Here is a 23,327-nt window from a genome sequence, read left to right on the forward strand (position 1 = left end):
GCCTTGTATCCTCTCAAGGGCAATTTAAAATGCCTTTCAGCAGCCACTCACACATCAAATGATATCCATGAGGATTAGGCAACTGGAAGAACTAAATGACCTGTCCGCCCACATCCACGATGACGGGCAACTGTCGGGAAGAGCGACTACATGACCCTCCATCCTGACTACTCGAGCAATGGAAAGAGCAAATATGTGATTTTTCAGCCTGACCCCATGAACTGTGGCAATGGCGGGTAACACTCCACTAGTTAGTCACACTCTAAGCTTGCGGAGAGAATGAACAAAAGGGGAAAACTGTTCAAATTAAATACAAAATAGAGTCCAGATCTGAGAATTCCCGGAGCAGACAGAAGCCATGTTAGTAAAACTAAATCTCATTTCATGAATATAAGCAATACTTGGGTTATTTCTTGTAAATGCATGTGACAATCAGAAAAGAAACTTAAGCCATCTTCCTAAAAATGGTATGAGATAATCACTTTTTACCAATCCCCTACCATCTGGAAACCCCCACTGTAATAACCCATCATTGTAAAGGTTAACAGCGTCCTCATTTTCACTTTATAAGCCATCCTGTAACACCGCACCCCGGAGCTTCATGGGAGTCTTTGAATTTGAAAGCTCCCAGTTTGCAAATTGTTCTTAGATACACAATAACTCTTACTGAATTTATTAATTATTTATTAATTTGGTGGTTTTAATTGTGCTATTTCTCGATTTTTGACAGCACCCAGTTCCATAAAAATCTCTGCACTAAGGAAGGGGGAAGCATATACTTTTGTAGACAACTAGCTTTCTTCGCATGGATAATAATAGTAACAGTATGTATTAGTTTCCTATTGCTGCTGTAACCAATTACTATAAACTTAGTGCCTTAAAACAACACAAATTTATTATCCTACAGTTCTGGAAGACAGAAGTCCAAAATGAGTCTCACTAAGCTAAAATCAAGGTTTGGCAGGACTGCATTTCTTTTAGGTGGCTCTAGGAGATAATCCATTTGCTCACCTTTTCCAGCATCTAGAGGCTGCTGGCATTCCTTGGTTTGCGGCTCCCTCCCATCTTTAAAGCCAGTAATGTTGGGGGAGGTCCTCCTCTTCATTGCCATCTCTCTGGTTTTCTCTGTTCTACCTCCTCTTCCACTTATAAGGACCCTTGTGATTACCTTGGCCCACCTGGATAACCCAGGATAATCTCCCCCATCTGAAGATCAGCTGATTAGCAACCTTAATACCCTTGCAATCTTAATTCCTCTTTGCATTATAACTTATCTATTCACAGGTTTCTATGATCAGGACATGGACATTTTTAGAGGGCCATTATTCTGCCTACCACATAGTAACAAAAAGATTAGTCACAATGGCATTTATTAAGTACTTTCTGTATACAAGAACCATTGTATAGAATAATTTATTTAATCCTTACAATAACTCAATCAGGTAGGTATTTTTATCAGCATTTTATAAATGAAAACACTGAGCGAGACAGATGTTCAACAGCCTTGTGTTTAAAGTCAGAGAGCCAATGAAGGGAGAAAATAGGATTCAAACCCAGTTCTGTCTGACTCTAAAACTACTGTTTTATCCCAAAACATCTACCGCTTTCCCATCAGATCTTGATCCCCTACTTTTCTGGGGATGTCCGTGCCTCTTACTTTTTTGACAAGAGTGAAGCCACACAACTCTCTCCTTTTAAAATACTTTTACATTTTTAAGTGGTTGGAAAAAATCAAAAGAAGAGTAACATTTTGTGAAAAGTGAAAATTATTGGAAATTCAAATTTCAGTGTTCATAAATAAAGTTTTATTGGAAAACAGTGTACTTATTTATTTACATGTTGTCTATGGCTCCTTTCTCGCTACAACAGCAGAGTTAAGTCGATGGGACACAAACTGTCAGAGTTGAGTCTCTGCCCACAATCTGGTCTTTTACAAAAAAAAATGTTTGCTGACTCCTGCTTTTCACCAACACTGCCAGTATCCAGCTCTCCATCAGTGGCAGAGCCCAGACAGACTACACTGGGCTGAGGAAGCAGCATTATTGTGGGGAGAGACCGATGTTTCACTCATACCCCTGTCTTGTCTATATTCAAGGCAGGTAAAATTTTTTGAAAATGGAAATAGTACTGAATACCATCCTTATAAACTTTCTCTGGTCTGTGAATAAGGAATGATCTAGACTTCATCCTTAGAGAAAACTGTCTACTCTGGCCAAGCACTGTGGGAGGAGTCTTTTATTTATAATATCATTTACTCTTCACAGCAACTTTGAGAAATATTACTATACCCATTTTACAGATAAAGCCACTGAGACACAGAGAATTTAACCCATTTGCTCCAGATCCCAAGTGGCTGAAATCTAGATTTTTTTCCTCAAAACAAAGGCCATGGGTCTTTTTTCTATACAACACTCCCACATCAACTATCCCCTGAATTCCAGAATAAAAAACAGTGAACAAGAATTCTTAAATTATGTCTTTCATTGTTTCCACCTGTGACTCTAAAAGATGTTTAAATAAATAGGAACTCTCTTGTATGAGTATCTTTCACAATCAACTGAGGAATCTTATACCACAGTGTGAAACAGTACCAAAGCAAGATAAAATCCTGCTTTTTTTCCCCACCAAAATGGGACAAGAGGGGCTACAGCAGACTCCCTAACTGCTGAAGTGAAGGAGGATCCTTCAGAACTGCAAATTAAATCTGAAGTATTTTGCCAATTGACTCCCAATCGATTATTCCAAGTGTATGTGCTGCAGAGAATGTGACTTCTCCCAGGGACTCTGAAGAGTGGTGCCTAATTATTCATCATGAAATTTAATTTCAGAGCTTGTAATCATGTAACTGTTTAAAATGGAATTTGTCACTGAAACACATTGCGAGAAAATAGCGTATTATTTAACATCTACTCATCTCACTTCAAGATCAGTTTAAAATTGTATGCGTTTCGTGATTTCATGACGGCAATCACATTAAGGGCCATGTAAGCTAAACTCCTACATGTTTTCTGCTAATGTGGTTGAGTTAGGTCATTTTCTATCGTGAATTGGAAAGGATATTACAGATTAGGGAACGTAGATACCAGCTTTCTCTTTCCTCCCAAAGGTCCAGCTCCACAGAACCACAATTAGCTTACTCTGAGCTCCTTGAGATGCTTAGAAAAATATCAGCGGACAAATTGAGGCTAAGGTAATAGATGAGGAAAGACACTAACTGAATTAAATGTAAGGATGAAGTGATTCAAATTAGTTTTGGGTTTTTTTTGGTTGTTAAAAGACATTTATGACTGCTCTACATTGCAGGAAGCGCTAGGGCGTGTTTAGGGTACAGGCTCCAGTGACACCCACGGGGTTCAAAATCCTGCCTCCACTACCTAAGATGTGTGATCACAGGCAAGTTGCTTAAATCTCTGAACCCCACTTCCTTGTTAGAAAGTAGGGATACCCCAGAGACGATCCACAGCCAGGTTAGGGCCCACAGGCCAGTATCTGTTCCAAGGAGTCTGTGCCTCTTTTTCTGAAGTGTTGAAACTATGTCTCTTGGATACGGCTGCCGCCCCACCTCACAGGGCAGCGGCGGGAAGCAGGGAAGTAGTGTTAAGTCGCTCTGCATATGCTGTGCTCTCACCCTGTCAGCAGGTATTCTCCCCCTTCATGCAGGAAGGTCTGGAATTAGGTAGTTACAAAGCCCCATGTCACCATCTCCTAACTACATCCAATCTTTCCCAGCTAGGCTAGAAGATGGTCATCACAGGAGAGGCAAGGCAATTAAAAAAAAAAAAAAATCAAAACTGAGGAGAGGTCTCTCTTCCTGCTCTTTTGAAGACTTCTCTCCTACACAGGGAGGTCCTGCAGGTATAGACAACACCCTGCATCAACATATCTACTCCTCTGAAGAAGCCATCACCCACACAGGAGGCAGGGCAGGAAAGGGTTCGATGTTGAGTTTCCTTTAATGACCCCCATTCTCCCTGAAGGGCAGGTGCAGGCAGCTAGGCGATGGCAAGAGATGGTCACCTGAAGATCTTGCCCTGATTGAAGGCTTTGCCCACATGCTGGAAGGCCCCATCCCAGGAAGAGTATTCTCGAACCAGCATCTGGGTCTCCTCGCTGCTGGGATCCAGTTTCCACCACGTGTATGACTCATAGCTCACCTGCCAATCTGGACTCAGAGGAAACGCAAGCCCCTGGCCTCGGAAGACCCAGACTCCAGAAATGGAGCCGCTATTGTTGGTTCCAAAGAGAATGACACTGGCAAAGGCATTCTTCCTCAGATCGTCCAGTCGCTGGAACACTGCAGTCATGAGGTTGCAGCTCATGAAGGTCGGGGTGAGCCCTTCAGGGAAGCGGTACGCAGAGTACCACAGGGACCAGCCATCTCTATCAAAGTGCTCCCCAAAGTACGGCAGCGCCACGGAGAGTGTGTCCTCGTTGGAGTGCTTGCGCTTAAATTCATCCAACGCAAAGGTACTCTTGGGCAGGTGAGCGAAGGGATCCTTGGCCTCTGGCTCAGCGGCCGCTGCCCGCTCACATTCACCCAGCTCGTCCTCAGGAGCAGAGGCAGTTGTCTTCTTCTCCTCCTTCCGCTCGGCCTGGGGCTTCTGCTTCTCTTCTCGAGAAGCTTTCTCTTTCTGTGGGGTGTCCTTTTTTAGGCTGGCTCTCTGCAAACTTTTTAGCATCACATTAGGCCATTTTCTCACAGAGTTTCACCTCCCCCAAGACAGCCCGGAACTGGGGCTGGTTAATGCAGGTGAGGAACCAGCGGTTTGTATTAGGGAAGGCCTGGCAGAAAGAAGGTTCCAGAACCTGTTTATAAAGCCACAACAGGGTGCAGACAACTGTGATGTCAGCCGGCATCACACGTTCGCCCACCGGAAAAGTCCTTGTCTTCAAGCGAGCATCCAGTGGCCCCAGAATTCGCCTCACCTCCTGCTTTGCATTCTCTGTGGCCTGCTTGTTGTGGCGCATGATGCCCAAGGTGGGGAACACCCAGATACTGGCTGGGGGACTATGTCGCTATCAGCAAGGCTCACCCACTGCACCACCTGGGCTGCTGCTTCGGGAGTACTTCCCCGCAGCTCCTCATTGCTCACATGGTAGGCAATGGCATTGCTCTCGACCACACAGAATCCATCGTCACCCTCAAAGGCTGGAACCTTGCCAGCAGGAAATTTATGGAGAAATTCGGGGGTGTGTTTGGTTTGGTCAAAATGGAAGTGGGGTGGTGCGGTGAGCACACAGACCGCAGCCCCGCTGCACTGAGTGGCACTGAGGGCCTTGAAGGCCGCCCAGTTTTCAGGATATGGGAACAGGGTCCCAGCCACCGTGGTGATTCTGCAGAGAAAGGGCCAAATTAGTTTTAATTTTAGTTAAACAGAGGCAAAAAGATGCTTTTGAACTTGACAGTATCAAAGATTACTGAGGAATACTTTCATCAGAAAACTCCAGTTGCGGGCTTGCCTATACCCAGATACAGAGTGAGGCATCCTGCAAAGATATCTCAGAATGCCCTCCCTGGTCACAGACGACTGAGACAGAAAACCATTTCCTCAACGTGTTGATGAAAATGAAGTTATGTGAAGCTGAAGTAGAGGCATTTTTTTTTTATCACTACTAAAACATAAATAAAATGTTAGGTATCTCCAGGAGTGATGAAACAACTACCATTAAAAAGAAAACCTGGGCTTCCCTGGTGGTGCAGTGGTTGAGAGTCTGCCTGCCAATGCAGGGGACACGGGTTCGAGCCCTGATCTGGGAAGATCCCACATGCCACGGAGCAACTGGGCCCGTGAGCCACAACTACTGAGCCTGCGCATCTGGAGCCTGTGCTCCGCAACAAGAGAGGCCGCGATAGTGAGAGGTCCACGCACCGCGATGAAGAGTGGCCCCCGCTCGCCGCAACTAGAGAAAGCCCTCGCACAGAAACGAAGACCCAACACAGCCAAAAATAAATAAATAAAATTTTAAAAAATAAATTAAAAAAAAAAAGAAAACCTGACAATTGTCTAATAACCAGTTGTAAAATTTAAAAATATCTAACTTTAGGTGATATTATGATTTTCCATTATCGAGGTGATATAGTTCAATGAATGACATAGTTTTCACTAAAAAAAAAAAAAAATAAACATTTTGTCCTATTGGGTATTCTTTAATCTGTTTCCACACAGCTGTAAAGCTGACCTTAAGGAAGAAACCAACTCACATTTTAGTTTAAGCTAGATGCACAGTCTTTTTTACACGGCCAAGGATGCCCTGCATGATCTGGAATCCTGACATCTCCATCCTTGTCTCATGCTACTCTGCCCTCAACTTGCTGGCTTCTCTTTAATGCTTCTAAGCCCATTATTTTTTTCTTTTGTCCCTACTTTTAAGCCTTTTCATATACTGTTGCCAGAACCTGAAAAGTCCCAGCTCCCTCTTCATATGACTGGCTCCCCTCTTCTGGATCCCAATGTAAATGTCAACCCTCTAGCAAGGTCATTCCTTTAGCTCATCTAAATCATGCTCTTCCTTCCCTCCATCCACTTTTCTCCATCACTGTGCCTTGTTAATGTCAGAGCATTCAGAACAGTTTATAAGTAACATGTCTATATGTCTAATAACTTACATAGTATCTTTTATCTCAAATTTGGTTGTAAGTTCCATAAACTTTTTGGCACCAAGTTTTACTTATCAGTGTCTACCCACTGCCTGATAAACAAGAGGTGTGCAATGACAATTTGTTGAAGAAACTGATGAGCTTAAATGTTCCTTCCCATCTCCAAACCACTCCATTCACACACATTTATGGGTAATTGGCTAAATTCATGCCTTTAGAAGCAGTTTTAAAACTAGTAATCACATTCTGAATAATATAATGAAAGGTAATATAACTTATTTCTCTAAAGTTCGTTAAGCCCAATTCATAGATGCTCTACTTTATTCTAATATTTAAGTGAGATAAACAAGTTTTAAGATACAATCTCAGTCAACAAAAAGCTTGTAATTTTATTGGAGCAATACCTATACTTTATAGGTACTAGATAATCAGATAATTATTCGAGATAATTAAATCAGGTGCTGAAATAGTGAGAAAACTAGAAGTGATTGTCAAAGGATTTAAAAGAATTGAGATAGGATATTAACTTGGTGAAGCATAGGAGGAAAGAAGCGCCCCAGAAAGAATATTAACATGCCATGTAGCGAAAAAAGGGGCACAATCAGCCAGGGTTAGAGAATATCTATTGGGAAGCAGTTTATGTGGATCTGGGTTGATAATGTAGCCTCATGGAGGGACATTAATGCTATACGGAGTGTGTCAATGTGAGTTCTTAGTCAACAAGTCGTCACTGTTGATGTAAGAGAGAGAGATAATAAGATAAAACTGAGGTTCTAGGGCTTCCCTGGTGGCGCAGTGGTTGAGAATCTGCCTGCTGATGCAGGGGACATGGGTTCGAGCCCTGGTCTGGGAAGATCCCACATGCCACGGAGCAACTGGGCCCGTGAGCCACAACTACTGAGCCTGCGCGTCTGGAACCTGTGCTCCACAACAAGAGAGGCCACGATAGTGAGAGGCCCGCGCACCGTGATGAAGAGTGGCCCCCGCTTGCCGCAACTAGAGAAAGCCCTCACAGAAACGAAGACCCAACACAGCCAAAACTAAATAAATAAATAAATTAATTTAAAAAAAACAAAAAAAACAAAAAAAAAATCCTGAGGTTCTAGAAGAATCATCTAGCAGGACATATTGGAGGACAAAATGTTCTTTGTAACAAGACAAATGAGATAATTGAAGCAATGCATAAAAGATGGCAATGAAGATGGAAAAAAATAGGAAACAAAATATATTGAGGTTATCAGTAATTCCTTTCATCTGAAAAAAAGGGGGTTTTGTCATGTTGGAATAAAAGACTGAGAAATTTTAAGAAACTTACAAATTGAGGTTGTAATTTTTCTTAATCATAAGAACAAACTTAAATAATAAGAAATAATTTTAAGTGAAAGTTGATTCAATTTGAATAACCAAATGGTACACTGACAACTTTTGACAAGCTTTCCTCAAACATTGACTACTGAAGTTTTAACAGCTAGAATGAACTTCTGATCAATTGACATTCAAAATAAAATAAATGAGCAAGGAGTTTGGATTCAATTTTCTTTGACCCATAATGCTTCAGCTTTATTTTACAAAATGGGCTTAAAATTTTTGGCCCTGTGAATAATAGAAGCTTTCTTCGCTTGACATGATTCTCAGATGTCATCTCATACCTCTTTAATTTATACCAAATTCAAAAAGTCTTTGAGAAGCTAAGCACATAGGTCTTTTTAATGGAGATAAGCTAGGAGGGAACACAGTGTTCTTTTGAGAAATTAGAGCAGGACCCTTTGAACCTTTTTACCCTTCATCTTGCCTGGTTTTATAAGTTTTGATTCTATTTCAATCTTTCAGTAAGTAAAAGTTATTTGCATAAATCCATCTCCAAGAAAAATTGCTCTTGGGCCTTAGAAAAAAGTCTGTTGCATCATCTTAAAGCATCTTAAAAGTCACAGAAAAAACCAGAAGCCCAGAAAATGTTATTGACTCTGGTCAGCAAAATCTCTTTTACCATCTATGCATTACAGACATTTACAGGTCTGCTTTTCACAGTAGATCACAATATCAGCAAAGCATGTTGGTACACTCCTTTCAAAACTAATGTACTACTATTTTGTCAATAAAATGTATTGGCTTTCCCTCCTGTCATAAAGGTAATTCCAGTATTCTGAAGCACATTTGGAAAATACAGAAAAACATGGACAAGAAGAAAATTATTTGTGATCTCATCACCTAACTTAACCACTTAGTCTGACTCTATCTAAATTGGAATCACACTGCACATTTCTACTGTATAACTTGATTTTTTCACTTGATAATATATAATAAACATTTGCCTTGCTTTTAAATACACTTCTCAAACATTTTTAATGGCTGTCTACTGCTAGTTGAATCATATTTTATTTTACTAATCATCTATTGCTAGAAGCTTTGGACTTCATTATAAATAATATTGCAATTAACATCCTTGTGTAAAAAATCGTGTATTTCTCTTTCTTTAAGGTGAATTTCTAGGATTGAAATTGCAGAGTCAGAGGTATTTATATTTCATGGACTTCTAGTGTATTTCCCAAATTGCCTTTCTACTATTTATAAAAATATAGTTTCAGGTTAACTTATTATCTATACCTACTCATTTGTGACTATGTCACATGGCACTTAAGTTTTCATTTGCTTTGCAATTTTATCCTTTGAGCTGGTCATCAATGCAAATTATTTTCTGTTGGGGTCTTGTACACATTCTGGGATATGAATGCATGCTATGTTCAGTTTCCTGGTTGCCTCTATTGGGGACAGTCAGTGGGATCATGATACAATATGATATTGAAGAGGTAATCAAGGGTCAGATATCTAGGAACTATGGGTTATATTTAAGAATTGGGCAGTCACTGTAGAATTTGGAGTGTGGGTGTATGTGTGTGTGCACATGCACACATGTGTTTATTAAAGGTCCCTTTTGTTTAGATGTGAAGGATTGGGCAAATAGCTTACTAACCAGTATGAAGCAGTATGCATCAGTTTGCAAAAGTGCAACCATACATATTGTTAAAACACTGACATAATTTCATTCTTGTTAGAAGTAGTTGCTACCCTGTGTCCAAGTGTCTTCTTGCCATTTGGGTAGTCCTGACTCTATGCCAGAATCAAGCAACCGAAGAGTTAGTACCTGGTATAGCAGTGGGCTTCCAGAATGCTATTCCAGCACTATAGCCAGCATCTGCTCTTATCAGTTGATGTCTGTCTAGTAGAAACTGTAAATATTTTTTAGATAACCTTCCCAAGGGGATAATTTTTAAGAGAATTTTCATAGTAGTTAAGGAAGGAAGTAATAGTAACTTGTCCCACTTTGGCTAGGGTAAGGGTAGTCAAGAAAAAGGGAAATAGAAAAAGTTGATTAGGAATTAAAATCAAAGAGATGAACTGAATGTGGAGGTTTAAGATGGATACTTTGAAATGGTGGCCACAGAAGGCTTCTCTCAATTGTTGACATGTAAGCTAAGCTCTGAATGAGAAAGGAGCAAGGGGAAGAATATTTCTGGCAAAGGAAGAATAGTGGTAAATGCTGAGAGGAGGAAAGAGCTTGACACATTTGCAGACATGAAAGGAGAATAAGGCCACTGCAATCCAGGAAGTGGAGTGGAAAAGGTGGGAGAGTAGAAGAAAAGATTAACATGCTAGGAGATAAGTACATTCTTATGGTGGCAAGAACGATTTTCCTCAGATAGGGAGGGAAGACACCTCTACATGGCAGAAGGGTTGATCCAGGTGCATATGGGTCAGTAGATTTGGTATCAGACATTGAACGAACCCTAACCTGATGTTATTTTTAATAATGTTATTAGAATTATAAATTATCAGTTTTCCAGATACATAGCTTATCTTAATTTTTTGAACAATGTTTCTCAAAATATTCATGTAGGCAAGGCAAAGAAATGCAGCCTGAATCACTATCAAGATATTATTTTAGTTATATATACAGTCAACTATAAGAATTGATATATGCATAATGTGTAATGATTAATGGATTAATTAATGATTCAGCCATTGTACATTCAATAAATATATACTTACTGAATGCCTACTATGTGCAAGGTATTATGTTGGGTCCTTGTATTATAGTAATAAAAAATATCAGGCACAAATTTTTTGGGAAAACTTCACAGCTCTCTTTCCTTGGGTTCTTTCTGACAACAAAGACGGCTTGCCTGTTGGTAATTTACTTTGAGAGAAGATCCTAGGAAACTAGAATAGGATAACAGAGAGGAGAGAAACAGGAAGGAGAGAAAGGCAATTCAAGGATGCATTATTAACCTAGTTACCACTGTGGGCCCTCGGAGGAATGTGTTGAAGCACATCAGAATTGTCTACCCTGGATATGGAAGTGGGGAATGTTAGCCACTGGCTCCCATCTCCCAATGGTCAAAGGTTGCCCAGAGGAGTGTTGACCCCCTTGCACCTCCAGGTACACCGTATAGAACATTGGGCACCTTCAGTTCCCCATGGTGAGCAACCAAATAGCCCAGGATGGAAAGTAAGGGATGTGCAGCACAAGGTGTTGTAGGGTACACCAGCATGCAGCTGGTTTCAATGGCAATAGCTGGGGGGAGTGGCATGGAAGGTGGGCCAAGGGGATGTGCGAGAGCCTTCATGGTCCATTGCTTATACTGCTTAGGTACACTCATTACAGACCCTTAAAATATGTAGTTGGCTGCACTCTACAAAAACTGTTAGAGGGTGTAATGTTGGGCTGGCCAAAAAGTTCATTTGGGTTTTTTGTGTGATATTACAGAAAAACCCAAATGAACTTTTTGGCCAACCCAATAGTTTTCTAGGGCTACTGTAACAAAATACCACAAACTGGGTGGCTTAAAAAAAAAAAAGAAATGTACTCTCTCATAATTCTGGAGCTAGGAGTCTGAAATTAAGGTGTTGACAGGGCCATGCTCTCTTTGAAGCCTCTAGTGGGGATCCTTCCTTGTCTCTTCTAGCTTCTGGTCAGCCCAGGTTCCTTGGTCTATGGCAGCATAACTCCAATCTCTGCCTCATCTTTATATCCCATCTTGACTCTGTTTCTGCGTCTTCGTACAGCATTCCCCATTCTGTGTGTCTCTGTCTCTGTGTCCAAATTTCCCTCTTCTTATAAAGACACCATTCCTATTGGATCAAGGAACCACACTACCCCCCAGCATGACCTCTTCTTAACTGATTACATCTGCAACCATTCTATTTCCAAATAAGGTTACATGAAAGAAAAAATATCAGTTAAGGATACATTACAACAACTACAGTGTGAAGAGCCAAAGTCCTAACTAATAAGCTGGTGGTGAGAAGTGAAAGAAATTCACACCTCTGAGAAATATTGGGCAGGTGGAATAGAAATAGGAGATTCAAAAGAGGAGGTTGCTTTAGAGTAAGGAGAAAAACTGAATTCTGCTTTAAACACACCAAGATAGAGGTGTTGAGGGTATTCAATCATAGACCTACTATGTGCCCATTGTTTAAGTTGTCTAACACGCATCATACCATTTTCCATAATTTTCTCAGTTGAAACTCTTATACACACATTGTAAATGAAGTCTCACAGAGTTAGAACTTTGTCCAGAGTGTAACGGTATTAATGTCTATGATATTCTTTGAAGTGAGGCAAGTAAATAATTTTCAACATGCTTTCTTTTCCTATTCCTCTTTCTCTTCCTTCTTACTGTGAAGGAGAAATGTTGCCTGCCGTATCAGTAAACAAAGGATGTTGCAGCCATCGAGCCACCACATTACAGCCTCCCCAACTCAGGATGAAACAGGATGCCTGCCATCTAGCAGTCAACCGCTACAGCCACCTCTGAAGAGACTCAGGATGAGAAAGCACAGGATACTGGCCCCAGAAAGCTGAGGTGCATATCAAAGGAATGATTTCAGCGAGCCCAGACTCTTGACTCTTCCCATACATAGAAAAGCGCTAACTTCCTTAACTTGAGATATCTGGTTTTCTTTAATTAACAGTAATCTTTTGATGTTCCGACTACCCTGTCTTTGTTGCAAAATCTCCTGTATATCTTGGCTCCCCACCTTGCCTCTTTGGAGCAGTCCCTCAAAGCTACATGAGAGCCTGTCTCCCAGGCTTGAAGTCCTCAGAAGGTCCACCAAATAAAACATAATTCTCAACTTTTAGGTTGTGCATTTTTCTCAGTCAACATTTCCATCCCCATCTTCCTCCTTCTATTAATACATCTTTGTCTTGCATTAAGCTTTCGCTGTAGGTAGAAAATGTGTGCTGCCCATAGATGATGCTTCATAAATGTTTTGGGAAAAAAGGTCCTTACAAATTATTCCTCCTACACTCTGAAATTTGATTTTGAAATCACTTCCCAAGTAAAACCTGTGAACATTGTTATTGCATATTTAAAATTTTTTCCACCTGCAAGTTTTAAAATATGAAATTTACTTCAATAAAACCCCTCTATAATGATTTAATTTCAGACTCTAAAAGTTACATTTCATCCTACCTGTTTTAAGCAAACATAACTGAAGCCAAATATGCTTTGCTTTGTCATAGTCCCACATTTACAAATTTTAATTAAGCATAATTAAAATCAGCCTCTTCTGTCTTATTTTATATTCCCATCCCATATGCTAGGTATTCCTTGTTCCTATTAAAAAGATGGAGTTTTAATAAAAATCAATTTTTACTCTTTTCTCATATGCTATGATTTTATAGCTTTTAAATCCATTATTATTAGGTTCAGGAGCTGGTGATTATTAATTCTCCATACTTTTCTCCCAGTAATGATTAAGGTAAGATAAAGGAAATGACAATTCCTAACCTTGTCTAGCCTTGAAAAATAAGGGTTAGAATAATATTGGTGAGACTTTCACTGGAATGACTGGATTTGAGCAAAAAGTGGGTTACTTCTTCCATAAATTCAGAAGGGAGGATGAATTTGTGTCAGGTGTCCCACCAGAAATTCCCAGAGATTGCCTAAGTACTCAGAGGCCCATTCTAGTCTAGAAAACCTTCTCCTAAATGAGCCCCAAACTGAGCTAGCCTCTAAGAAAATTGGAAAAATCAAAGTAAATAGCTTTAATTTATTGGTTTTTTTTTCTTGTTGTTCATCGACTCTACATTTTAGTGTAATTAAGAGTGAGGGTCTCAATCTTTGAATTGCACAGAATGGGTTACTGGAATGTCTCAATGCTGACCTCTGACCCTCTGTGACCCTGGAGGAGTCTAGCTCCAACTGGGGCAGCTGAGGTTTCCAGGCTGGTTACTTCTGCTACAAATAACTTTCTCTGTTTACCCCCAGTGAGCCACACAAATATCACAGTTTTCTATGTATGCCATGATACCAGAAGGCTGGGAAGCTCCGGTTTAAATTACCATATAGTAATGAGGAAAAATGCCAGCTCTAGTAGATCTGCTATAAGATAAACTCAGTATATTCTCATTTAAAATAACATTATTGGGCTTCCCTGGTGGCGCAGTGGTTGAGAATCTGCCTGCCAATGCTGGGGACACGGGTTCGAGCCCTGGTCTGGGAAGATCCCACATGCCACGGAGCAGCTAGGCCCGTGAGCCACAACTACTGAGCCTGCGCGTCTGGAGCCTGTGCTCCGCAACGGGAGAGGCCGCGACAGTGAGAGGCCCGTGCACCGCGATGAAGAGTGGCCCCAGCTCACCGCAACTAGAGAAAGCCCTCGCACAGAAACGAAGACCTAACACAGCCAAAAATAAATATAAAAGTAAATAAATTAATCAAAAAAAAATAAATAACATTATTTATATCAGTAGTTCTTAAACGTTGCTTCATATTGGATTCAACTGGAGAGCTTTAAAAAATCTTGATGCCCAGACTATAGCTCAAACTAACTACAACAGAATTTCTGAGAGTGCAGCCTGGATGAGAGACAGTGGTTTATGTGATTCCTAGTAATAGGGAACAAATATGGGATTCTCTGAAACAGTCCTGATTTCAACTATTCTTTTACAGGAAAGCAAGTTATTAAATGTGTATCTAAATGTGCAAGTTATGTGCATCTAAATAAGATTCCATTTTTATAGGTTAATACTATTTTTCACATCAAGAGATTCACAAAACAGGAGTAAAACTAGCTCTGGCTTATCTGCCAGAGTAACAGCCAATCCACCAGAGTGGTAGATACAAAAACCTTATGTCATCACTTCAGTTTGATGAGTTTTTATTTTCGGTATGTGGCAACTGGAAACATTTTAAAGTTATTTTTTCTTTGTTAATTAATTAGTTTATTCGTACAACCTATGAATGTTGCTGTTAATCAGGAAGGAAAAAGAAGGCATGGATTTGGGTGAAGGGAATCACATGAGCTCGCACTGTGAGTACTTTGTGTTTTGCTTTGGGAGGGTGTGTGTATGGCAAGGAGCCTGGAGGAGGACAGATTTAATTAAAAGAATTGGTATTTTTTTCTTAGATTGTGAACAGCCAAACAGTATACATTGTAAAGAAAAAGAAAAAACAAACAAACAAAAAAACACCTGAATAATTATCTGGGAAGACTAAATTGTGGAATACAAATTTGAAGAACTGAATCCTGAAACTCTAAATTTTCTTTAGTACAAACTGTTTTGCTAAGGTATTCAGCTCTTTTCACTTAATGAGTATAATCACACTGAAGAATCTGTGCCTGTTATTTCAGTCACAGAAGACATTTTGTTTTAACCAAGTACTTTTAACTGTTTAATCAATTGGTTTTAGTGGGTATGTAAACCTACTGAATTTATGTATACAATAGAATTTTATGTTAGTTTTCCTGGTGACTTTGGGGTAAGTGTTCATTGTTTTTCATTAGTTTCTCAGAGAATTATCTGACCCCAAAGTATTAGGCATCAAATTTTAATGGTCCAAAATTTATCATATAAATTACTATTTAAATCTTAAGTCCTCAAGGGATGATTTTGTCTGCATTTGTCTTTTATTTCCAAATTTAGTAATATTTAAAATTAATGTAATGCACTCAGGAAACAAAAATAATAAAAGTTGGTTTTGGTCCTTCTTTGGCTTGATTTTGGTAGAGAAATGTTGAGGGTCAGTAAACATTCACTCTAGTGATAGAGTGATTAGCAAGTTCCCAGAACCTCCTTTTGTGACTTTCTCCAAAAGGAAGATATAGCTGCAGATGCCACATCCTAAGAAAAGGAAAAAAATAGCCATGAACCCACTGAAGAAAAGCAATAATGTTACAGCGAAGACTCAAATCTGACTACGTGTTGGATCTGTTTCTTTTACTTTAACCTTTGCTTCCTGTTGCTTTTGTTCACTAAAAGGATATTGTCTATACATAATGACCTGCCTTGGGGAACCCTGCCCCTCTGCCTGAATGTTAAACCAAAGTGCCTTTGTTCAGGGAAACATCCAGACCCTGTGGATGGCTGCAAGAAAGAAGAAATTAGCACATCCCCTCCCTGAGGCTGGCCATTCCAGGGGATATTTGTAAAACTTAGGGCCTCTTTACTTTACTTCATCTCCTCCCTCTCTCTGTGCTATAAAAGAAACTGGCATCCAAACCCCGATAAGATGGTTATTTTGAGACTTTAGTCTGCCGTCTTCTCGGTCTGCTGGCTTTCCGAATAAAGTTGTATTCCTTGCCTCAGCACTTCCTCTCCGATTTATTGGCCTGTGGTGCTGTGAGCAGAGCAAGCTTGGCCTCGGTAACGATAAGAAGGGTGTTGGAGGGCATTATGCTAGTTGAAGTAACTCAGAGAAAAATACTGAATGATATCACTTATATGTGGAAACTAAAAAATCACTACAAACTAGTGAATATAACAAAAAAGCAGCAGACTCACAGATATAGAGAACAAACTAGCGGTTACCAGTGGAAAGAGCAGGGAGGTACAAACTATTGGGTGTAAGATAGGCTACAAGGATGTATTGTACAACACAGGGAATATAGCAAATATTTTGGAATAACTGCAAATGGAAAGTAACCTTTAAACATTGTATAAAAAATTTAAAAACAAAGACAAAAAGATAAAATATTAAAAAAAAGAAGGGTGTCAGAGACAGGATGATGAAAACCCAAAAACATGAGCAACGAATTCCCAAGCCATCCATTTCTGTTCTTTTGACTAACTGTTTTTATTCTTTTTTGGTAGTTACAGCTGTGTTCTTTTGACAGATGAGCAATTACATAGGGTTAATTTTAATTTAACCTGTGAATAATGGTGATTAAGAGATCTATAACCCAGACATGCTAATTAAGCACCCTTTGTATGAGTTCTAAGAGTGAAGAAGAGCCTTGGGTACCCATCCATTAGACATGTTTGTGAGCCCTCGGCTTCATCCAGCAATGACGACATTTCATTGGGTTTTATTGTCTAGTATCAATTTTATACCATGCCCCTGTCCATGAAAGGCTTTTCAGAAACATCAATGGTGTTGGAGAAAAATATCTGAATGCACTGACTTCTTGTTCTTTTTGAGGGAAAGAGAGAGGCTATGTGCACGGCAAGTAAGACGGACTCCCTGCAATACACGTCACAGCTCATTTATTTAAAGATTTATCTTTCATCATTGTCAGAGACCCTGAGGACCAGAGAGCGTCACTGTCTATGTCTCATGATCATTGTGTATTCTTCCAAGTGTTTAGAAGAAGACTAGTCACAGTGAAACTTAAGGCAAGAGTAGGAAATAATTTTGTCTTAACTTGTCTGGAATGGATTTTTTTGGGTTTAAAAAAGAGATTTCTGTACAGAGCTGAGCTACATAGATCACAAATTATGGTTATGTTTAGAGGTTTCTAATGCTTTATAATTTTTATTATTTTTTATGTTAACACCCCTCCAACACACACACAAACACACAGCAACTTGTGCAGAACTTACATAAGGAGTAAGTAATCAACAGTTGTTATTGACTTGCTATGTATGTATGTATGTATGTATTTTAATTACAATTTTTTTCCTTGTGATGAGAAGTTTTAAAATCTACTCTCTTAGCAATTTCCAAATATACAATACAATTCTAGGTATTTTAGGTACTTAAGTTGACAAAATACCCATTTGCAAACACTTCAAGGATATGACCCCCAAATCACCAATTGATGTTGGATTATTATTTTTTTAATAAAAAGGCATCTGCCAATGGGGGTCGGCAAACTAAATTCATTCTTTGAATTTTTGTTTACGTTCTTAGATATTTCTTATCTTTTTCTTCAAATTTTCTTTTGAATCCTGTCTTGGCAATGTATTTTAAATGTCCAAGAGCTCTTTTTGTTTTTATTTCCCTTTTTCTTAGTATCCTTTTCTTACTTTAGGGTGCAGAATCATTTTGAATATCTCTGAGAGTACAAATTTTGTTTCTTAAGGTAAGATATTTCCTCCTGGTTAAGAAAAAATTTTATTTATTTATTTATTTATTTATCTATCTATCTATATATCCTATATTTCTTTTTTATTCTGAAGGCTTTCTTGAACTATTTGGTGAGGCCTGGTAATTTATTTATCTTTAGGAAAGGAGATGAGGATACTGATTTAGATCTTTGCATATATGGGCAGTTTATCACCTGTCAATCAACTTTCTTTTGGGTTAGCAGGCAAGATTCAACCATTATGGGGTAAGCCTCACAAACAACAGAAAGTCTGAGTGGGGCTGACTCTGGGATGTCGGTAGCAAACTAGATTCCTTCATTCTCCCCAATTTTTCTAGTTTATTAACAAAAATTAAAAACTACTTATATTTTGCCTGGCAGAGGGAGATAATCTATGCTCACTGTGATCTGCACGATAAGAGAAATTATCTGAAATTTATAAAAAGCAGAAGAGATTGTTAAGTATTCTTTTAGTGCACTCCTGGGATTTATATTTTATTGTCTGTGCTAGTTTACAATTCTTGGGCGCAGAGGTTAATCTTTAGATTTTTGTTCAGTAGAGATACAAATAATTTCTGTCTAGTAGAACAGATAATCCTAGAGATTATAGTTTGTGTTCCGGAGGGACATTAACCAGCTGTGTATCTAACCTAGCACGCCTACCCTACCATAATTTCTATTAAATTGCCTCCCTATAACTTTGTTAGTTCCCTCATTAATTGAGCTTAATATATTTGACATGTGTTCATTTTGTAATTATATGAGAGTCATGCTCTTACCTTTTGGAATATTACATTGAATAAGTGTTAAAACCTAATCAGATGACCAGGAACAAGTCCATGATCTGATAAAATGAGATTTACTGATTCGCAGCCAGGGAGTGCACTCCAGAGGAATTCTGCTGGCCCAGAGGGAGGAGGGAAGTGTCTTTTGTAAGGTCTGTTTTTTCACTGAAGGACTCTGAGGAGGAACTAAGGGGCATAGTAGTCAGTTCAGAATTGGTTGCTCTTTCTGAAGCAGGTTTAGAAGAAATGGGATTAACTAGGCACTGGGTCTATCCTAAGGTGAAGAAGACTTAGCAATTCAATATCCCCAGTAATAAATAAAAATTGCCAAATGGGTCCAGAGTATCATTGATAAGAAAGCAGTAGTCAGTCAAAGAGGGAGTTGTGATAGCATTTTACAACGGCTCCGTGATCTTGAGTGAAACAATGTTTTCTGTTAACTTTGAAGCTGGCTTTCTGTTTGCTTTCAGAGGCTGAAGAATGGCAAAGTGCTCTTTTCCTTTTCAGTTTGAGCTGACTTTCCCTCTTTCAGTCCTGGGTAGGATTTTACTCTTTCCTGACATGAGAAGGTGGGAGATAGAAGGTGAGGGGGACCTTTAACACCATACCACCTTCGCTTCACCTTTCTTTTAAATCCTATTATTTTTCTCTCTGGTCATCTATGCAACATTCCATTTCTGAGTCTAGAGCAGGGGTCAGCAAACTTTTTCTGTAAAAGGCCAAACAGGAAGTATTTCAGATTTTGAAGGCCAGATGGTCTTAGTCACAACTACTTACCTCTGCCATTATAACATGAAAGCATCCAAAGAAAATCCATAAATGAATAGATGTAGCTGTGTTCTAATACAAAATTTGTTTATAAAACCAGACAGTGGACTAGATTTGGTCCATGGGCCATAGTTGCCAATCCTGATCTAAAGTCTCTCTCTGCGGGTTCAAGCCCTGGTCTGGGAAGATCCCACATGCCGCGGAGCAACTGGGCCCGTGAGCCACAGCTACTGAGCCTGCGCGTCTGGAGCCTGTGCTCCTCAACAAGAGAGGCCGCGATAGTGAGAGGCCCGCGCACCGCGATGAAGAGTGGCCCCCACTTGCCGCAACTAGAGAAAGCCCTCGCACAGAAACGAAGACCCAACACAGCCAAAAATAAATAAATAAATAAATTTAAAGTCTCTCTCTGTTTCTACTCAAGTGATCAGCTCCTTTTTCTACCGTTGTCCCCATAACATCTTTTCTAAGCTGTGGCTTCCTTTTCTGATTCATCCTTCAACACTGTCATTTGATTTTGATGTTCCAGAACTTTGTTGGAAGATTCACTAATAGCCCATCTTACTTTCACCTCACCATTACTTCTCAATTACTTTTATCGTCTTTTTTAGCGAGGTCTCTTATGAGATGGGAGGTAAGATCTTGCGCTCAATTTATTACCTTGAACTGGAGACAGTATAAAAACTTTTTCATAAAGGTGACTCAAAATAAAATACTTGCATTGTCCATTAGTGTATGCCTAGAATGATTAGTTTATCAGTATCAGCATTTCTTAAGGTTCCAAATTTGCATATTGCTGGACTATAGAATAATGCGGGCATAATTTTCCATCTAAAAGAGCTTAATAACAGAAAAGCTGGGAGCAGCTTTAAGAAACAGGTTTAAGAGAGTAAATATATCAAGTCATAACATTAATGAGTACTAATGTACATTTAATCAATACTGGCAAATGTTAAAGTGAGGCAATATTGCAAAAAAGATATGATTCTAATAAACTAGTTTATTATGTACACAGAAATACTTTAAAATCGAATATTTCTGTTTGGATCTCAATTATCGCCCCTCTTTTTCTCTAGGTTCTTTTATGAAGATACAAATACAAAATGCCAAATAGAGATTAATGTACAGATTTTGTAAATAATGGTTCATTAATTTTCTAAAGTACAGAGCTTTCTGAAAAATCTAGATTGGAGAGCATGTCTGGAATCTGAGGCCAAAGTAGGGACATGCTACTGCTTATTGCAAATCTACCCTTTGACCTCCATCTGTGGGAAGAGCTGAGTTTTCAAAGCAGATGTCAAATATATTTACCCAGCCAGATGCATGGACTGTTCCAAGCTTCCTCAGAAACCCAGTCACTATCAGACTAAGGTACATAAGAGAACATACTGGGCGCCTAGGCTTGCCTCCAGGAGAAATGGAGAGGAAGCCTTGGCTCATCGTAACAATGCAAGAGAGAGTGAAAGAGTTCTTACTTTTGAGACACAGTAATGTTACCTACTTCTAAAAGGACCAAGTGGATATTAATCCATTACCAGCCAGATTAGTTGTTCTTTCAACCTTGCAGGAAATATGGGGTAGAAAGAGAAACAAGGATTCTCTTCTATATTCTCCCCAGTGTGGAAAGAAATGAAGATCTCTTTGCTTATGGTAAAAGAAAGCAGAGCTAAGATGAAAAGGGCTCCCTCATCCTCCCAAAACTCATAAAAGAAAATGAATTATACTATTATACAAATGCAACTGACATTCTACTAAATATTACTTAATTTATAATACAGTCAGGTCAAATTCTTCTTTTTTTACCTTAAAACATGTGGAAGATGTCATGAAAGAAAGGAAACTTGGGGATTATAAGTAAATAACTAAATACCTAATGGAGTGAAATCAGTCATAAACTAGTTTATAATACAATGTGCATATATTAATGGTATGATTTTAAAAGCTCATTTTTTTAGAACTAGTAAATGGCAGTCTAAAGTCACATATGCAGAACCATTAAAGTATCTTCAATAGCAGTTCGACAGATAGTAATTAGGTCTGGACTCCAGCAGCCTGCAGCTGAGGCCATGTCACATGGTGAAGGTTGCTTACGCACCACAGCATGACTCACAGAAGGTAAAAAGTAAAATGAATCATCTTGGCTCCTTGTCCCTATTCTGGAAAAAAAAAAAAACTGGAACAAGCTCCCACTTCCACTTGAGATAAAATTGAAAGTGAAGCACCCAAAGTCCTGTGATAAAAGCAGTATTTCAAAGGGGTTTAGCTTTGTGACTGTAGCTAAGATCGAATCCAAAATTACACAGTCTTTATCAAGAGCCAATCATCCACTTAATTGAAATTTTTTCCATTGAATCAGTTCTGCGTCATACAGCAACCCTATTATACACACAATATATACATTCATCAAGTTACTATTTTAGGTACAAAAGCAAGCAAAGGGCGAAATAATTGAACTCTGTTTATCTAACGTGTAATTGCTGATGTGGAGTAAGAACCAAGTATGCCATTCCTTTGCGCTGCCAACTAAAGAATGTCGCTTGCCATCTGGCTCTACAAGGATTAGGTCACTAGCCACTGCAGTTGCTGACCTCCAACATCCCCGGAAGGAGTTTAGGGTGAAGATCAAGAATGAGGCACTGTGCTCTCAGAAAAACTGGGAGAACAGGCCTTCAGATAGTTAGGTATTTTCAAGAGAAAATTTTATGAACCCAATTTCTTGCATCTTCTCATACCTAGAAAAGCACTAAAATCATTAATGCAGACATCTACTTCTCAAGTCGCATATATGCTGACAACCCCCCTTACCTCTGGAGCGGTAGCAATGTCTCAGAGCTATCTGAGAGCCTGACTCCTGGGCTCTAGTCCTCGGTAAACCCCCAAGTAAAACTGAAACTCACAGTTCTCACACTGTGCATTTTTATTTCACTCAACAGTACAAGCCATTCGTTTCATTCATCCTTTCTTAAATGTAATTTACCCTATTTGTCCACAGCTAGTTGACACTGAGTTACTATCCAACATGCATAACTCCCCTTCCCCACCATCACCATCATACTCAACTTAGATGTTATCAAGAGGAAATAATAATTCATTGGATTAGAAAAAAGTGTTACAAGATAAGTTTTTAAATTAACAGCAAAACCATAACACTCATACAAGTACAAAATGAACATGGAACAAAGATTATAACATTAATTAATGAGGGGATGAGCAAAGGCCTTAAAAACTGTTTCAGAGGAGAAGCCAAAGAGAAGACACATATACAGGCAATAAAGCAATGCTGAATTGGTGTGTTAATAGATGTAAAACTGGCTTCTTTTTCAGGGGTTGGGGGAATCAATACACCTTCACTGGAAAAAATGCATTTGTATATCTATAGACAGGAATAATTTGCATCAATATCAGTTTTCTACAACTTACAGAGCTATAAAATAGCTAAAAAAAATGAAATGCACAAAATACTCTAGATTCAGATATTGTAGAAAACTGTGTTACATGGTGGTTAGCATTCCATAAAACATGCAATCTTTTTCTGTTTCTATTTCCTGACAGGAACAAGACTAAATTTAGATCACACTTCAACAAAACCACTAAACAGAATATTACGTACATAGGATTATACACATTTCACCTTAATCTGTTTTGTGCGTATGGAAGATATACCCAAAGTTAGTCAGGGTAAGATAACTTGCTTTGTAAATAATACTGATGAAGCAGAAATCTTCTACTATTCATTGACTTCTTTATTATTTCTTATACATTCAGTCACCAAGATCTGCCCTGTTGATTCTCCTTTTGTAAGTTCTCTTATACCTCACCATTGTTTTTCATTTTCATGGCTACCACCTTAGCCCAACTATTCAGTC

The 23,327-nt window shown here is 39.0% G+C and overlaps 1 pseudogene across 1 annotated transcript; it reads right to left on the reverse strand.

The window, feature by feature from the left end:
* Positions 1–2,476: 2,476 nt before the first annotated feature.
* LOC309614935 (elongation factor 1-gamma pseudogene) lies at positions 2,477–5,342 on the reverse strand (annotated as a pseudogene). The gene has a single exon. The product of its transcript is annotated as an elongation factor 1-gamma pseudogene (transcript).
* Positions 5,343–23,327: the final 17,985 nt, after the last annotated feature.

The sequence above is a fragment of the Balaenoptera borealis genome, assembly GCF_965194805.1.
Source record: "Balaenoptera borealis genome assembly, chromosome: 17".
NCBI lineage: Eukaryota > Metazoa > Chordata > Mammalia > Artiodactyla > Balaenopteridae > Balaenoptera > Balaenoptera borealis.